At 41.5% G+C, this 16,364-nt stretch overlaps 1 protein-coding gene and 1 long non-coding RNA gene across 2 annotated transcripts in view; one reads left to right on the top strand and one right to left on the bottom strand.

Moving 5' to 3' along the window:
- SHISA9 (shisa family member 9) overlaps nt 1-16,364 on the bottom strand; it is a 664,814-nt gene that overhangs the window by 144,220 nt on the left and 504,230 nt on the right. The gene's annotated exons all lie outside the window — the stretch shown is intronic.
- On the top strand, nt 1,102-7,822 carry LOC134729334 (uncharacterized). The gene is made up of 2 exons (XR_010110349.1): nt 1,102-1,166; nt 5,753-7,822. It is a non-coding gene; the product is annotated as an uncharacterized LOC134729334 (long non-coding RNA).

The following is a 16,364-nucleotide window of genomic DNA, read 5'->3' as shown; positions in this document are numbered from 1 at the left end:
GGCCAGGCTGGTCTTGAACACCTGACCTCAAGTGATCCACCTGCCTCAGCCTCTGAAAGCACTGGGATTGCAGGCGTGAGCCACCACGCCCAGCCTAACCCAATTGTCTTATATCAGTCAGTGCCAATGTAGTTTTCTCCAGGCTATGTGAATGTTGATGGCATTAATAAATATTTTTGAACACCTTCAACATTCAAAAGCTAACTTTTTAAAAAAAATCCTGACACTTGTAGCAAGGACAGGAACATATTTGCTACTTTGTGCTTTAGCCTGGAAGCCTGTTACATCCTCGGAACCTCACTGAACGTCTGTGCTGGCTCCATGGGGAGCATTTGCCATCAGACATCAGCCCGTATTTTACTAGTGGGTTGGTCCTTGGAGGTGACCTGTGTTTTTGAGAGTGCTCTCTCCTGTGGCCACAGAGGCAAGAAAAGCTGACCAGCCCCACTTGTGTAGTGATTGGGTATATGCATTCAAAGCTGGTTCTGCAAAACCAACCATTTATATTAGAGGATGCAGGCAGAAAAGAGCCCCCCAAAGGGCTTAGATCACCACATGGGCATTTCCTGTGCTCGTCACCAGGGAGTTAGCATCTCCTCCACATCCTGCTGATCAGACATTTCTTTTAGTGTGGCTGGAAGCATTTACCCCAACCTGGGGTTCGTTTGGGAAAATACGGCACATAAGAGGTTTTATGAGATTTCAGGCGAGAGTTGAAGACTAGAATGGCCTGGAAGAAGGGGAAGAGGACTAATATTTGTTGATACTTACTGTGTGTCAAATATTGTATTGGGTTCTTTTATGTACAACAAAATAACATAAATTAAAATTCACCGAGTGTTTACTTTGTTCTATTGGATGAAGTTTGCATCTTAGTTTATTAGAGCCTGATATGGTTTGGCTCTGTGTCTCTATGTAAATATCATTTTGAATTGTAGCTCCTGTAATTCCCACGTGTTGTGGGAGGGATCCAGTGGGACATAATTTGAATCATGGGGGTGGTTTCCCCCATACTGTTCTCGTGGTAGTGAATAAGTCTCACGAGATCTGATGGTTTTATCAGGGGTTTCTGCTTTTGCATTTTCCTCATTTTCTCTTGCCGCAGCCATGTAAGAAGTGCCTTTCACCTCCTGCCGTGATTCTGAGGACTCCTCAGCCATGTGGAAGTAAGTCCAATTAAACCTCTTTTTCTTCCCAGTCTTAGGTATGTCTTTATCAGCAGTATGAAAACGGATTAATACAGAGCCCAAGGATGGTATATTGGAATTATATGGAATGCAGAAAGTACTTGTTGTCAGTAATAACACAGAGAAGAAATGGCACTGTCTCTAGGACATCTGAATGCAGCAGATCCTCTCTTACCTGGCCTGAGGGATGAAGATTTTCAGCCAACTGCATATTTTTATTGAAGGGAAAGGGCCAAGGATCACTTCAAGTGCTCCCTGGGTTTGCATTAATTGGTGCCAGTTTAATTAGTGTTGAAAATGATGTGGAAATGGACTTTTTCCTTGCATGGTGTGTGTGAAGAGTCTAAGTTGGATCACTGCTTTCCCCTGAAGCAAAATCTAGCTGTTTCACTGGGAGCAGCTGTAACACCATCATCTCTTGAGTGGAATCAATGTCTACGTGAGAGGATTTCATAGTGTTTGTCATCTGCAGAATCTCAGCTGTTCCTAAACAAGGCTGATTATTAAATGCCCTGATACTGCAGAAGAAATGTGCACATGCTGAGGGTCAGGGGCATTTGTGCGTTTCTGGGGATGTTGGTGGGCTCCCAGTCAGCCCTCCAATTCCATCTTGGGTTGAAGGGTTGTCTCATTCTGGCTTCATTAATCAGGCTGCCTCAGCCATAATGAATTTTTCTGTTTCTTTAAAGAAAGACACCCTCCCTTCTGTGCTTTGAAATGGGTGTTTCTTCTATATGGAACATTACTCTTGCCTTTCCTTACCCCCCATCCCCCACTTTTATAACCTGTCTGTGCTAAGAACAAGCTTCTTCCAATCTCAGACTGAACATCCCTTCCTCAGGAAAGACATTTCTGGTTTCTTCATCTCCCAAGACTGGGTTAGATCCTGTGATAGCTTCCATCCCCATCTCCAGGCTTTTTACTCCTAGGCTGGAAGCTTTCTGTGAGGGGAGGATCATATTTATCTGTTCAATATTAGATTTCACTTGACTGGCACAGCACCAAGCACACAATCAGCCTACAGTAAATGCCTGCTGAGCAAAAAACCTTTTTTTTTTTTTTTCTTTTGAGACAGAGTCTCACTCTGTTGCCCAGGCTGGAGTGCAGTGGTGCGATCTCCGCTCAGGGCAACCTCCCCCCTCCAGATTCAAGCAATTCTTCTGCCTCAGCATTCAGAGTAGCTGGGATTACAGGTGCCCACCACCACACCTGGCTAATTTCTGTATTTTTAGTAGAGACGGGGTTTCGCCATGTTGGCCAGCCTGGTCTTGAACTCCTGACTTCAGGTGATCTGCCTGCCTTGGCCTCCCAAAGTGCTGGGATTATAGCCATGAGCCACTGTGCCCAGCTTGAGCAAACAACTTTTATCCCATGTTCTTATTCACAATGATTAACGCAGTGTAGATTTCACTAAACATTGATGGAATAAATTGAACATCTAGAGTGGAGGTCAGCAAGCTATATGGTTCATGGGCCAAATCCAGCCTGCCACCTGGCTTTGTAAATAAAGTTTTATTGGAACACAGTTATAGCCATGCTTATTTGTTTATGCCTTGTTTATGATTGCTCCTGGCTACAACAACAGAGTTGAGTAGTTGCTATAAAAATTGTATGACCAACAACGTCAAAAAGTACTTACTATCTGGCCAACCCTGGTCTACATTATTTCCCTTCAAGTTTAGGAAGAGACGTAAGTAAACAGCCACTCTAAATTACCTCCTCTACTTTTGATTTTTTAATCCTCTCTTATAACCATATTTAGACTTCCCACATGTCTTCAAACTCCAGAGTTCTAGACATCACACGCTAACAAAGGTTAAGGTTTAAAAACTAAAAATGCTTGGGAAAAAATAGTTGTTCTTATGAGTTGTTTCATTTAGATATTAAAGGAAAGATTAGTCCCACAAAGCCAAAAGTCTTTCAAAAATATTTCTAGTTTTGAGATTTCTTTCATTGTCTGCCTAACTTAATTGCACCACCTTCCAAAGCACAGATCAAATTTCCAGCTTCCAGGAGGCCCGCTGTTCTTTCCATCTCTCAGAATGTCTTCTTTCTTGGAGCTTATCCCTATAAAACTTAATGTTTGAGTCATTTATTCAGGGCTCCCTGGTGACAGCTGTTACGTTGTCTTACGCCATTATTTATTGTATATTAATTTTATTTTTCCAATTAGATACTAAACCCAGGAGGGTGAGGTCATTAAATACAAAGCTTGAACTAAAAGTTTTGTAAAGTGTAATTTGCATCTTCACAAACCAGTTCATACACGTGGGTTTATATAAGATTAAATATCCACATTTCACTAAAGTTTTGCTTCAACTACTTACATAGAACCTCCAGCCCCTTTAGAATGTCCCCACTTTATTTCTGGGAATGCCCCAACGTTGTTGCATCTGTGCCTCATTAATCAGGCTATTAGCTGTGGTCACTAAGGAAGGTGCAATGTGCTGTTCTTGTCCTGCACTGCTAGCCCGTGTTGTTTATTCTGCCTGAGCTGGCTGAGGGTATCAGTGCAATCACACCAGCATGCTATCTTCTGTGTTCTCAAGATTAGATTATTACTTATAGTCCTTATGGTGCTAGAGCCACATTGTGTAACTGTGAATTCATGCAGGAGGTGAATAAAATCACGCCACCTCTTTGCTGCTTTGCCATCTGAGCCACAGAACATCCCAGTTTGGCCCACATCATCAGAGCTCCAGCAGCTTCTGCTCTCTCCATGGGCCTGGGCAGGAGTCTCTGGGTTGAGTAACATAAGACCGCCATAATGGGGGGAAGTCCATGTGGTCATATGGAGGAGAAGCAGTGCCAGTCAGACCCCATGTGTTCCAGCCACTTCAGCCCACACACCATGCATATGAGTGAAGTAGTTCTCTTGCATATGCGGTTTCAGCAGATGCCACATGGTGAAGAACGGAGGCTCCAGATATACAGCCCCAGGTGAGCCATTCCAACCATCTCCAGCCTTCGTTACCCTAGACATTGCGGGACATGGACATGGGCTTTCAAATTCCTGATCCATAGAATCATAGGCATATTAAAATGCCATTCTTTCATGCCACTAAGTTTGGGGCTGTTTTGATACTTAGCAATAAATAATTGGAGCACCTCTTTTTTTTTTTTCTTGAAAGATCCTGCTAATAAATACATGTAGGTCAACCACTGTACTGACAAACCTGAGATGCCTACACAAGTCATATTCTCAGAGATAAACATAATCTAGCTTCTTTCAGGCTAGGCCTCCCCTCCAAAACATGACAGGTATCTGTTGAATGAAGGAGCAAAGGAAGTAATAAAGGAAGGATTTAAAGAAGAAAAGGAGGGAAGAAGAAAATAGGCTCACGGTTTCAACCAAGAAAATGTGAGATGGGGTTTAGGTAGGGTATCATTGGCATAAACCTTCCCAAGAGATTTCAAAAAGTTCCACCAGCTTCACCACACCAAAGCTTCAAGCATCCTCTGTTTGATGCCAGCATTCGAGCATGTTGATAGGGTCACCACCATGCCCTTCTTCTCTGCCCGTTGGCATTAACCTGCCCATTATCTCCACTTAGGGAAGCTAAAGTGAGCTGCTCCTTGAGCAGGGATAGATCTCACCATGCAGGCACAGGCTGTCTTTGCAGACGATATCTACTGAGGTAGCCTGCAATGGTGGGGTCTGCCCAATGTGTGTGTTTCCCACTACGATGACATTCAGTCAAGCCACTTCTGCTTTAGGAATGAGGGATCCAGTGGTGTTCAGTAGTTTGCAAGACACTGACAGTGAAGACTTGAAGAAAGAAGTGAGTACACTGTAATGAAAACTCAATAGCTAACAAGAGAGAGGAAGCAAATAAACTGAGCAAATATCTGGTTCCCAGCCTTGCTTCTCACTCTGCCCATTTCTTGGCTCCAACCCAGTTCTCCCTTCTCCTTTAGTGGACAGATTCAGTCTCTGCTTATTTTTTTTTTTTCCAACTCAAAACATCCCAAATAATGCAAGTGACAAAAAGAGAAAGTTGGCTTCCATTTTCACTATCAAGTGCCTCCACTTCTAAATTCCCTCGAGTGACAAAACGTATCATAAAATATGAAACATATCACCTTTCCTTTTGCGGGTGCCAACCACCCTTCAACACATCATCAGGAATCCCGTGCTGATGTTAATAGTCCTCTAACTTCCTGAGAACGACTGCATCAATCCACGTCTTCTCCAGTTGCCATGCAGTGATATAAGCAGCAATTCATCCAAAAGGTGCCTTCGGCAAGCAGGAAGTTATAGCCCTTGTGATTTTCTGTGTGGCTCCTTAAATTGTTATAAACAGACTTTCTCCATCTCAGTGAACATTGAGTTTTTGTTTAAACATTTTGTTTTCTTCCAGAGGTAATTTTAAGAAATTTATTCAAATTTCTTAGGTTTTATTATTTCTTCCTTTTTCTTTCTTTCTCTGCCTTTCTTTCTTTCTTGCTCTTCCTTCTTCCTTCATTTCCCTCCCTCCCTTCTTCCCTCCCTTCCTTTCTTTCTTTCTTTCTTTCTTTCTTTCTCTTCCTTCCTTTTCTTTCTTTCTTTCTTTCTTCTTTTTCAGAGACAAGGTCATCCAGGCTGCAGTGCAGTGGTGTTATCATCGCTCAGTGCAGCCTCGAACTCCTGGATTCAAGCAATCCTCCTGCCTTAGCTTCTCAAGTAGCTAGGACTACAGGTGGGCCCCATTGTGCCTGGCTAACCAATTTCTTGGGTTTCTAAGTGGTTTCCACAGGAATAAACTTGTGAATCTAAGTACCCTTGGGTGTCTCACATCCTCCCAGTGTTGGAGAACTGGTGTCATATGATGGTTAAAATGACATATGATGGTTAAACTGGAGGTGGGCTGCTCCTGTTTGAATATGTACTCTAGTGCTTATGTGTTATATGGTCGGGGTAAGATAATTAAGATTTTGAGCCTTGTTTCCCTTCTAAGAATGGGGTAACAATTGTGTATACTTTGTGATGTTGAAGGAATTAAATTAATTAATGCATAAACTTACCAGGTTCTAAGTAAGCCAATGGTAAATGTCACCTACTACTGTTATCATTTATAACTCTTTCTATAAGCCTTCAGCTAGCTTGTTTCTTAACTTTGTGTGAATTTCATTTTTACTTTTTGAGGTTTTTTTTCATGTAGAATATACCTACAGAATGGTGCATAGGTTATGAGTATAGCTTGGTGAATTTTCACAAACCAATCACAGTCATATATCCTGGCCCAGAACAAGTAAAAGAGCATCACCAATGCCACGAAAGCACCTCACTTATCTCCTGTTCTAGTCACTACTTCCCAAGGGTAACTGCTATTCTGACATCTAACACCAAAGATTAGTTTTTACCTGTTTTTGAATTTCATATAAATATAATCTTCCAGTATGTACTCTTTTTTTCATTTCATACAATATTTACTCTTGTAAGCAAATCAAAGTGACTTTTTTTTTTTTAACGAAAGAAGGTTAGGTTACTGGATTTGCAATTAAATCAAATCTTTAGATTTGTATATTAGTGAAATAATTCAGTAAAATAATCATATCCATAGCTATCCAAATCTTTCTGGATAATCCATTCTGTTTTCTAGATACTAGCACAATCTTAGGCTCATAAACAGAGCTCCACATCATTTCATTCCTTTTTGTCATGTGATTTAGGTTTTATTTTATTCGTATTTAACCTTTAAGTTCAGAAGTATGTGTGCAGGTTGGTTATATAGGTAAACTCATGTAATGGGAGTTTGTTGTACAGATTATTTCATCACCCAGGTATTAAGTCTAATACCCCTATTACTTATTTTTCCTGATCTTCTCCCTCCTCTCACCTTCCACCCTCCAATAAGGCCCAGTGTGTGCTGTTCCCCTCCATGTGTCCATGTGTTCTCATCATTTAGCTCCCACTTAAAAGTGAGAACATGTGGTATTTGGTTTTTTGTCCCTGTGTTAGTTTGCTAAGGATCATGGCCTCCAGCTCCATTCATGTTTCTGCAAAGCACATGATATTCTTTTTTATAGCTGCATAGTATTCCACGGTGTATATGTACCAAATTTTCTTCATCCAGTGTTAAATCAAGTTTAGCCTAAAGCTGCCTCCTTACATATTTAAGTTCAGCCTAAAGGTTTTTCTGTACGTCATGAACTATAACAAGTGGAGGTGTAAATCGATTGTAGCCCATACCTGTGGCAATCACTGAGTTTTGGCCAATCAGATGTATCCAACAGTTCGAACTGTGTTCAAATAAGGCAAACAGTGAGCTACAGCCAATCCAGTTGTTTCTGTACTTCACTTCCATTTTCTGTACATCACTGTCCTTTTGCTGTCTATAAATCTTGTTCCTGGCCAGGCACAGTGGCTCACGCCTGTAATCCCAGCACTTTGGGAGGCCAAGGCAGGTGGATCACCTAAGGTCAAGAGTTTGAGACCAGCCTGGCTAACATGGTGAAACCCTGTCTCTACTAAAAATACAAAAAATTAGCCAGACGTGGTGGCGCAAACCTGTAATCCCAGCTACTAGGGAGAATCGCTTGAACCCCGGAGGCAGAGGTTGCAATGACCCAAGATCGTGCCACTGCACTCCAGCCTGGGCAAGAGAGCAAGACTCTGTCTGAAAAAAAAAAAAAAAAAAAAAGAAAGAAAGAAAGAAGAAAGAAAGAACGAACGAACGAACATGGTAATTAACAAAAATTTGTTTTGAGCCCCTACATGTCTGCTTCCTAGCTATGTGACACAGCCAGTCTTTTTACTTCTCTGAGCCTCATTCCTTGTCTTTTAAAATGAGGCCAATAATATCCCCAGGGAATTCAAAGCCCTTGTTTCCAGGAATGCTGTGTGGGCATTTGTGAACTCCTACTCCATCCTGTTTTCAAGTCCATTTTCTCCCTGTATGCTAGAACTTACTCATCTGCTGGAGCTGAGCACCAGTAACAAATTGTAATCATTAGGTCAAGGTAGTAATTTTTGTGGTTTGAACTTCAGGGCTTAATGGGTCATGCTGCTTTCACAACAGGACTTTTCAATACAAGATTACAACACAGAGGGGTGGCATAGGGTTTGTTTTCCTCCTGTTTACTAAATTAAGAAGTAAAAAAGGAACCTGGTGATAATTTTAAACTGTATACATATTTTAGTACACCTAACTCCATCTCATTTGTTGGCCAAGTGTGATTTCCCAACCATGAAAAAGCAAAATTCAACTCATGGGGAAAAGACCATCAGAAGGACTTAACAAGATGAACCTCAAATGGTGGGATTTGGGAAAAAATTAATCTGGTTACAAGAATTTCCTGTTGGCTCTGCAGTTGACATTGGTTCCAGCCATTGCTACAGTTGCAGGATGAGTTCAGTCAATGGAATAAACTGACCCACGTTTAGCTTAGAAGTCTCATTACTTCTTTTCCTTAGTGTCCACAATAGCAACTAGCTGATTCACATATCTGGTAAACCAGTTTCTCCCAATATATATACTCAACTCTCCAAAGCAACAACAACACGTCTTTTTTTTTTTTTGAGATGAAGTCTTCCTCTGTCACCCAGTCTGTAGTACAATGGCACAATCTCAGCTCACCACAAACCTTCGCCTTCCAGGTTCTAGCAATTTTCCTGTGTCAGCCTCCCTGAGCAGCTGGGATTACAGGCGCCCACCACCACGCCCACCTAATATTTGTATTTTTAGTAGAGACAGGGTTTCACCATATCGGCCATGCTGGTCTTGAACTCTTGACCTCATGTAATCTGCCCACCTCGGCCTCCCAAAGTGTTGGGATTGCAGGCATGAGCCACTGCGCCTGGCCAACACTGCACATTTACCTAGAATCTCAGCATCAAAGACCCTTCCATTCACTGTACAACCCATGGGTCTTCATCCTTTCAAATGGAAATTCCTTGTTTTTAAGAGCAGGAAGGAGCTTCATAAATAGCCCCATCTGCTTATCTTACAAAAGATAAAAACTGATGACAAGAGTAGACGAATGACTTACAGAAGGTTAAATTTAGTGACAGGCTGTGTCTACTCAAATTCACTGGTATTTGATCATAGAATGTTTCTCCAAGTTCCATGTGAAAATTCGAAGACCCTAATGGTGGTTTTATGAGGGTCTCTTTTTGTTGGAAAATGTTATAAACTCCTCCTCATCCTTCAGAGTCAGATTAAATATTTCCTTTGTGAAAAGTTCCCCGAGTTTTCATCTGATCTAGGTGAGTTAATCCCTTCTTTTTCTGTTCACTTAGAGTACTTTGTGTAATTCCGTTATACCATTTTATTCATTCATTCATTCATTCATTCATTCCTTTATTTATTTATTTGTGTATGCATTTCCAAAGCATATCACATTTTACTGGAGTTTGTTATTTAATTGTCTTTCTCCTTTTTGTTTTGTTTATTTGTTTGTTTTTTTGGTTGGGGGGACAGGGTCTTTCTCTGTCGCCCGGACTGAGTACAGTGGTGTGTTTGTTGCTCACTGCAACCTCTGCCTCCCGGGCTAAAGTGATCCTCCTACCTCAGCATCCCAAGTACCTGGAACTACCAGTGTGTGCCACCACACCCAGCTAATTTTTTGTATTATAGTAGAGATGGGGTTTTGCCATGTTGGCCAGGCTGGTCTCAAACTCCTGGGCTCAAGCAATCAGTCCGCCTCAGACTCCCAAAGTGCTGGGATTATAGGTGTGAGCCATCATGCCCGGCCTCCTTTTTGAATCTGAGAGCTGCCTGAAGTCAGGAACCACAAGAGGTTCATCTATGTGTCTTGCACAGTGGTTATTAGCAAGAGAAAATGAGAGAAGGAGGGGAGGGAAGGAAGGGAGAAAGAACGTAGGAAAGGGGAAGGAATAGAGAAGAAAGAAAGAGAATTGAAGAGATGGTATGAACATCTGTTGTTTGTTCACACTAAGCACTAGCATTCCTTCCTCTGTCTCTAACATCCCTATTTTCATTGGGGAAATCAGCCCTCCCTACTCCCAGCCCATGTAACTCATGTGGTGCTGACCCCTCACAGGGCTCAAATATTTTAGCATCTGTGGACAGTCTGGAAACATTCCCCAGGTTGGATATCACTTCTCATTGAGCAGAGAATGAGACACTTTGCAGTTGAGAACCCAGAAAATGATTTGATGTAATCCACAAGTGGATCTCAGAAACGTGTCCCTTTCTGTACTTACATTCGAGAATAGGCCTTGTGTGTGTTTAGGGTGAGACTACTCAGAAAGGTAAAGAATTTGGTGTACCAGGCCAGACATGGCAGAGATGAACTGGGATCATCACCCTCTGAAAAATTTTTTCACACCTGCTGACTATTGTAGATGGTAATAGCTAAAATTTATTGACCCTCATGTGTGCTAAGAGTTTTGGATGCTGTGATGGACCTACCTCAGCATCCTTCCTGTAAATTTTCTTCCTCTTTCTGGTAGCAAATAACCCCTGAGTTTTATCTGGGCTCTGGCCTCCTAGAATAAAGCTTATGTGTCTTGGAGACACAGGCAGCCATCTCTCTACGTTCCAACCAATGAAATATGAGCAGAAGTGTCTAGTGTAACTTACAGAGTGTATCCTTAAAGAAAAGGGCTATATCCTGATTCTCCTTACCTCATCTTCATTTATTCTGCTGCTTGGAATTCAGAGATACTGTCAAGGCATCCTTGCCAATGAAAATGAAAACAACAGGCTCAGGATGGCAGAGCAACGGCAAGAAGGATCCTGGATCACTGAATGACCCCATGCAGCAGACAGGCCCTCCCAGCCTGGACTGCTAGCCTTTAGATGAACTGCTAGTCCATCTTCTTTGTGTTTAAGTCATAATTATCCTGTGCTTCTGATACACACAGGTGAACAAATTAACATGTATTATTGTATATGGCCATTGCTACAACTGTTGAAGAGAAGTTAAAGAAGAGAAGTTCATTACTCTGCCCAGGACCACACACCTGGATAGTGGCAGAGCTTCTTGCAGAGTCTAGTTTTGATTCACACAAAATTTGGGCTCCTAATCATCATGCTCAACTGCCATTCCCATTTTTTCTTTTATGTAGTGCTGTCTAGCTTTCAAAGTGTTCCACTATTCATTATCTCACTTAAGGAGGAAGGAAACATCGTTGTCCTTACCAGCCACATCAAGTTAGGAGATTGGCTAAAATCATCCAGTGAATCAGGGACGGATATGGGATGAAAACCCATGTATCTAGACTTTGAAATCTTGCCCTTTTCATTCGATTCCATTAGTATGAATCACCTAGAAGAACTCTGGTACCTATACCCAGTACTCTACCAGCTTCTCCCAATATTTTTTTAACACTCCAAGCAACTCATTCTGGTTTTAGATTTAATGATATTAATGACAATTGCTTCTTTTGAATTAAGGTGTATTTGACAGAAAAAAAAATTGTTAGTTACACACAAATCAGGCTATGGTCAATTTCCGTCTCCCTCCCACAGATAGTATCTTTTTCACTAGGTTTATTCATAACTTTTATCAGTGAAAGGAAATTTACTTTAAACACCAGCTTTTTGAGCAAACAAGTGATCTAATTCAGGCACAACCTGACAGGCTTTGTTTATTGAGATCTCCCAATGTTATATAATTCTTATAATCAATTTAGCGTCCTTGAAAGAGCCAACTTAGCTCTCCAGTGTTAAAGTTTCTGGCAAACACTTTTTTTTTGTTTTTGGCATATTTTCGAAACTGTAGGTTCTAATTCTGTGTTCCAGTTAATTAGCACCGTCTTTAATTTTAGACAACCCATATCTGTTAAGGCACCCAAAATGACATCTTTGTTTCCAAAGGTGGCTGTCTGTTGTGCCAGAAGGTGCTTAGCTGCTGAAATAAATACATGACGTATCATTTATGAAAAGGACTGTTGCCTCATTGGGCAGATGTCTCTTGGTGATGGAGACTAAATATAACATGCCGATTTTAGGGCAAAGATGCCTGTAAATTTAAAGCATAATAATAAAACTATTGATTGGAAAGATGTCACTTTGATGTCCTCATCACTGCAATTATAGAGATATTCAACATTTTCAGGCATGAGAATGTTTAACTCCTCAAGACTAAAGACCTATCCTGAACAAATTTCATACTAAAAATCAACTTCAAAGCTCTGTTCACCCAGAATAGAAAACTGTGGGTCAAAGACTTGTTTCACTGCTTTGCTTGCAGCAATGAAAACACATTCAGGAGAAAAAAGGAAAGTTCTATGGGAGATCCCATCTTCCATGCTACTAATACTACTAAAAATATAATCATTGCCACCATATTTCAAGGCTTGTTATATGCAGGACGCTGCGCTAAGCAGTTTACTTATATTATGTAGTCATTCCATTCTCACAATATGCCTATGATCAGAGAAGATGTATTTACTGCAGAGTTTAAGTTTTGGGGCCCCTTCAGGTAAACAAACCCTTTCTGAAGCCCTAGCAAGGTGTTTACATGCTCGCATATTTTTTGAAAGTTTGCAAAAGTAAAATGTCTTAACTGCAATGGTATATGGCTGCTAATTCTTTCCACCTGAACTTCTCTCTTGTTACACATTCCCTCCTGGTAGTTGGTGCTGCAGAGGCTGGGGGCATTTTGAGATCCAGCTAAGACAATACATTAGGAATAGGGTTGGTGAGATATGTTTATGTGATTCTCAATTATTTCCATGTATAGTTAAGCCACTATAAGCTGCCCTTGTGTAGCTGAGACCGGAGAGTTCCCTGATCCCCCTCACAGGATGTGTGACAGGGGTGTGGGGTCAACACCACTGCTCAAATCCCTTACAGGAGGTGGAGCATGCAGAGGGACAGGTGCAGGAGCCCAAGTGGGCAAGTGTTACACTGGGCTCTTTTAGCCTTGCTGTCTGCAGATGGCTTAAGTGTTAACCAGCTCAGTGGACCCTCCACCTTTCTGCAAGGACAGAGGGCCAGTGTGATAGCTTTCTGTACCCCAAGCTCTTGTCCAGTGTCCTGAAAAAATTGAGTCACACAAAGACTTGAAGGATGAATGCAGGGGTTTTACTGAGTGGTGGAAGTGGCTGTCAGCGGGATGGATGGGGAACTGGAAGGGGGATGGAGTGGGAAGATGATCTTCCCCTGGAGTTTGGCCGTCTAGTGGCTGAACTCCTCTCCGACTACCCCCAGCCAAACTCCTCTCAGTGTTCAGATATTCCTTCTCTTCATCTTTTCCTGTCATACCATTCTACCACTTGTCTGCTTGTCTCCTCATCTGGTCATCTCCTGCTTTTGGAGCCTGGGGTTCAGGGTTTATATGGGTACAGGATGGTGGGGTGTGGCAGGCCAAAAGACAACTTTTTGGACATGAAAACAAGAATGCCCGTTCTCTCTTAAGGCCATGGGTATCCAGGCTTGAGGGTGGGGCCTTTGCCGGGAAACGGCCCTCTTCTACCCAGTATTTCCCTGTCTCCTGTCTGTATTACAGGGATGACTTCTAGGAATACTTCTGCCACCACTCTGCTTACTCACTTGGTATCTTGATATCAACAGCAGGACTGGGGGTGGTATTGCAATGGGAACTGTAGAAATGTAGGTACAGAGGAGAAAACAGGTTTGAAATGTATGAAGGCAAAAGTTAGGCTGTGTGTGGGAAATTCTTCTAAAGTGTACAACTCATATATGAAACAAGCTCATTAGAGCTTTTCCTAAGTTTGATGACAATCATAAAAATTTATACAGCATTAACAGCAATGAATTGTGAAGCTGAGAGAAAGTTTACTGAGTCATTGATAATAATATTAAATTTTTATCAGTCATGCTAGAAAAAATTATTATTTATTCTCTCTATAGAAATAATACTACAAAATTATTGTCATATGAAGACAGACCATCCTGCCTGAATAAAAGGGATAAAGTGCTTATTTTATTAGTCAATTATTAATAAAAACTGCTATTTAAAAATGCTTTATGATGTTTGGCATTTATCAGCTTTTAATATTTGTAATCTGCTGTGGCTTTCTTTCCTTTTTATTCTAAGTAAATATTCATTTTTATATCAACTTTTATATTTTAATTTTGTGTTCTTTTACTTAAAAAGTGTCTACAACATAATATAACCTTCATACCCCAAAAATGTGTAAAAATGGCTTAAACAATAGGGATTTTTCTTCCTCATATAAGACTTCTATCTAGAGATGTCTTAGGTAGACATCTAAGAAACCCTAAAGAGCTCCTGCTAAAGAGCTTCTGCACAGAAAAAGAAATTATCAACAGAGTAAAGAGACAACCTACAGAATGGGAAAAATCACAGAGAAGCCATCCAGAACCCTGACCATGTGCACATGTTGAGTTAACTCTCTCATATAATAAGACATCTATCTCTAGATCTATAAGACATCTAGATCTCTACATGGCTTCTCTGTGATTTTCTTTGCTTTCTCCTCATGGTTGTAAGAAGGTTGCTGTAGCACCAAACATCACTGAATTACACAATAATATCTACAATTATGAAGAAAGTAAGATGTGCTTCCTCTTCTCAAGCCTCTCTTTTTCATCAGGGAGGAAAACCTCCCCTCCACGGTCACTTTAAATCTCTAGTTCAGAAATGGTCATATGGCCTAACCTAAAGCAGTTGTTGATAAATGGGTAGAGGATTATTATGATCAAGGCAGCAATACAAATTCATCCCCTTAGACAGGACACATTACCCTGAATATCTGAATGAAACACTCTACTGTCAAAAAAGAAGGAATGGTTATTGGTTAGGAAACCAACAGTGTTCACGACAGCATCATTGCTATAAACTGAACACTTGTGTCCCCCTCAAAATAGATATGTTAAATCCTAATGGCCAGTGTGATGGTATTTGGAGGTGAGGCCTTTTGGGGTAATTAGGTCATGAGAATAGAGCCCCCATGAGTGAGATTACTGCCCTTAAAAAGAGGCCCTAAAGAGATCCCTTGCCTCTTCCACCACGTGAATGCACAAAGCATCCTTATAAGAAGCAGGAGAGAGACCAGCACTGTCTCTCTCTGCCACATGAGGATACAGCCAGAGGGAAGCCATCTACAAATCAGGAAGCAGACCCACAACTGACCTTGAACCTGCCTGCACCTTGATCTAGGACTTCTTGGCCTCCAGAAGGGTGAGAAATAAATTTCCGTTGTTGATAAGCCACCCAGTCTATGGTAGCTTGTTGTGTTAGTTTGAATAGACTAGAGCAGCCCAAGTCATGGTCTTTTTTTTTTTTTTTTTTTGTGAGACAGAGTTTCACGCTTGTTGCCCAGGCTGGCGTGCAATGGCACGATCTCAGCTCACTGCAACCTCTGCCTCCCAGATTCAAGCGATTCTTCTGCCTCAGCCTCCCAAGTAGCTGTGATTACAGACATGCACCACCACACCCGGCTAATTTTGTATTTTTAGTAGAGACGGGGTTTCTCTATGTTGGTCAGGCTGGTCTAGAACTCCTGACCTCAGATGATCTGCCCGCCTCAGCCTCCCAAAGTGCTGGGATTACAGGCATGAGCCACCACACCCGACCTGTGGTCTCCTTTTTGTACATGAACATGTGAAGGCTTAGTGATCTAAAATGATATACCCAAAGTCACACACCTAGAAAGTGATGAGGTCAGAAAATCCCAATGTGTTTGACTCCCAAACCCAACTAATGCCTTACACTATGTGACAGCCTTCCCAACCTGCAGGGTCGTGTTTCTGGTGCATACTCATAAGTTGTAGAAGTCTGAGGGCATAGTCAAGTGCTGAAGAAGGAGTACAAGACAGTAGAAAGCGGAAGAGAATGTTCTACAGGAGCAGGTAAAAAGAGGATGCCCTGGACCTGAGTCTAGAGAGCACATTTCTTAGGGATTAACATTCTAGAGAGGACCCCAAAGTCAAACTGAAAATGGGAATCTATTCCAGGTAGCCAGGCAAATAACATGAACGTGGGTTCAGAACCAAAAAAGGGGTTGAGAAGACAGGAAAGTTAAGAGTAACATTGGCACTGATTCTTGGTTAATTAAAGGATTTTAGAGATAGAGTGTGAGCTATCTGATTTTCTACAAAGCACTAACAAGATTATACTCACAAGCCTCCACAATGTCATGGTTTCCTACTCTCTGCCTCTTCTTATTGTCCAAAGATGCTTGGAAAATGCACAACTTTTGGTGAAGTTTTGCAAAAAGTCAAGGAGTGGCACATCTGGACAGCTGTTAAAAAGACGCTGTCGGATGCAGAGTTTGCAAATACTTTCTCCCATTCT

The sequence above is a fragment of the Pan paniscus genome, chromosome 18 (assembly GCF_029289425.2).
Source record: "Pan paniscus chromosome 18, NHGRI_mPanPan1-v2.0_pri, whole genome shotgun sequence".
Lineage (NCBI taxonomy): Eukaryota > Metazoa > Chordata > Mammalia > Primates > Hominidae > Pan > Pan paniscus.
This window is presented reverse-complemented; position numbering and strand designations above follow the sequence as displayed.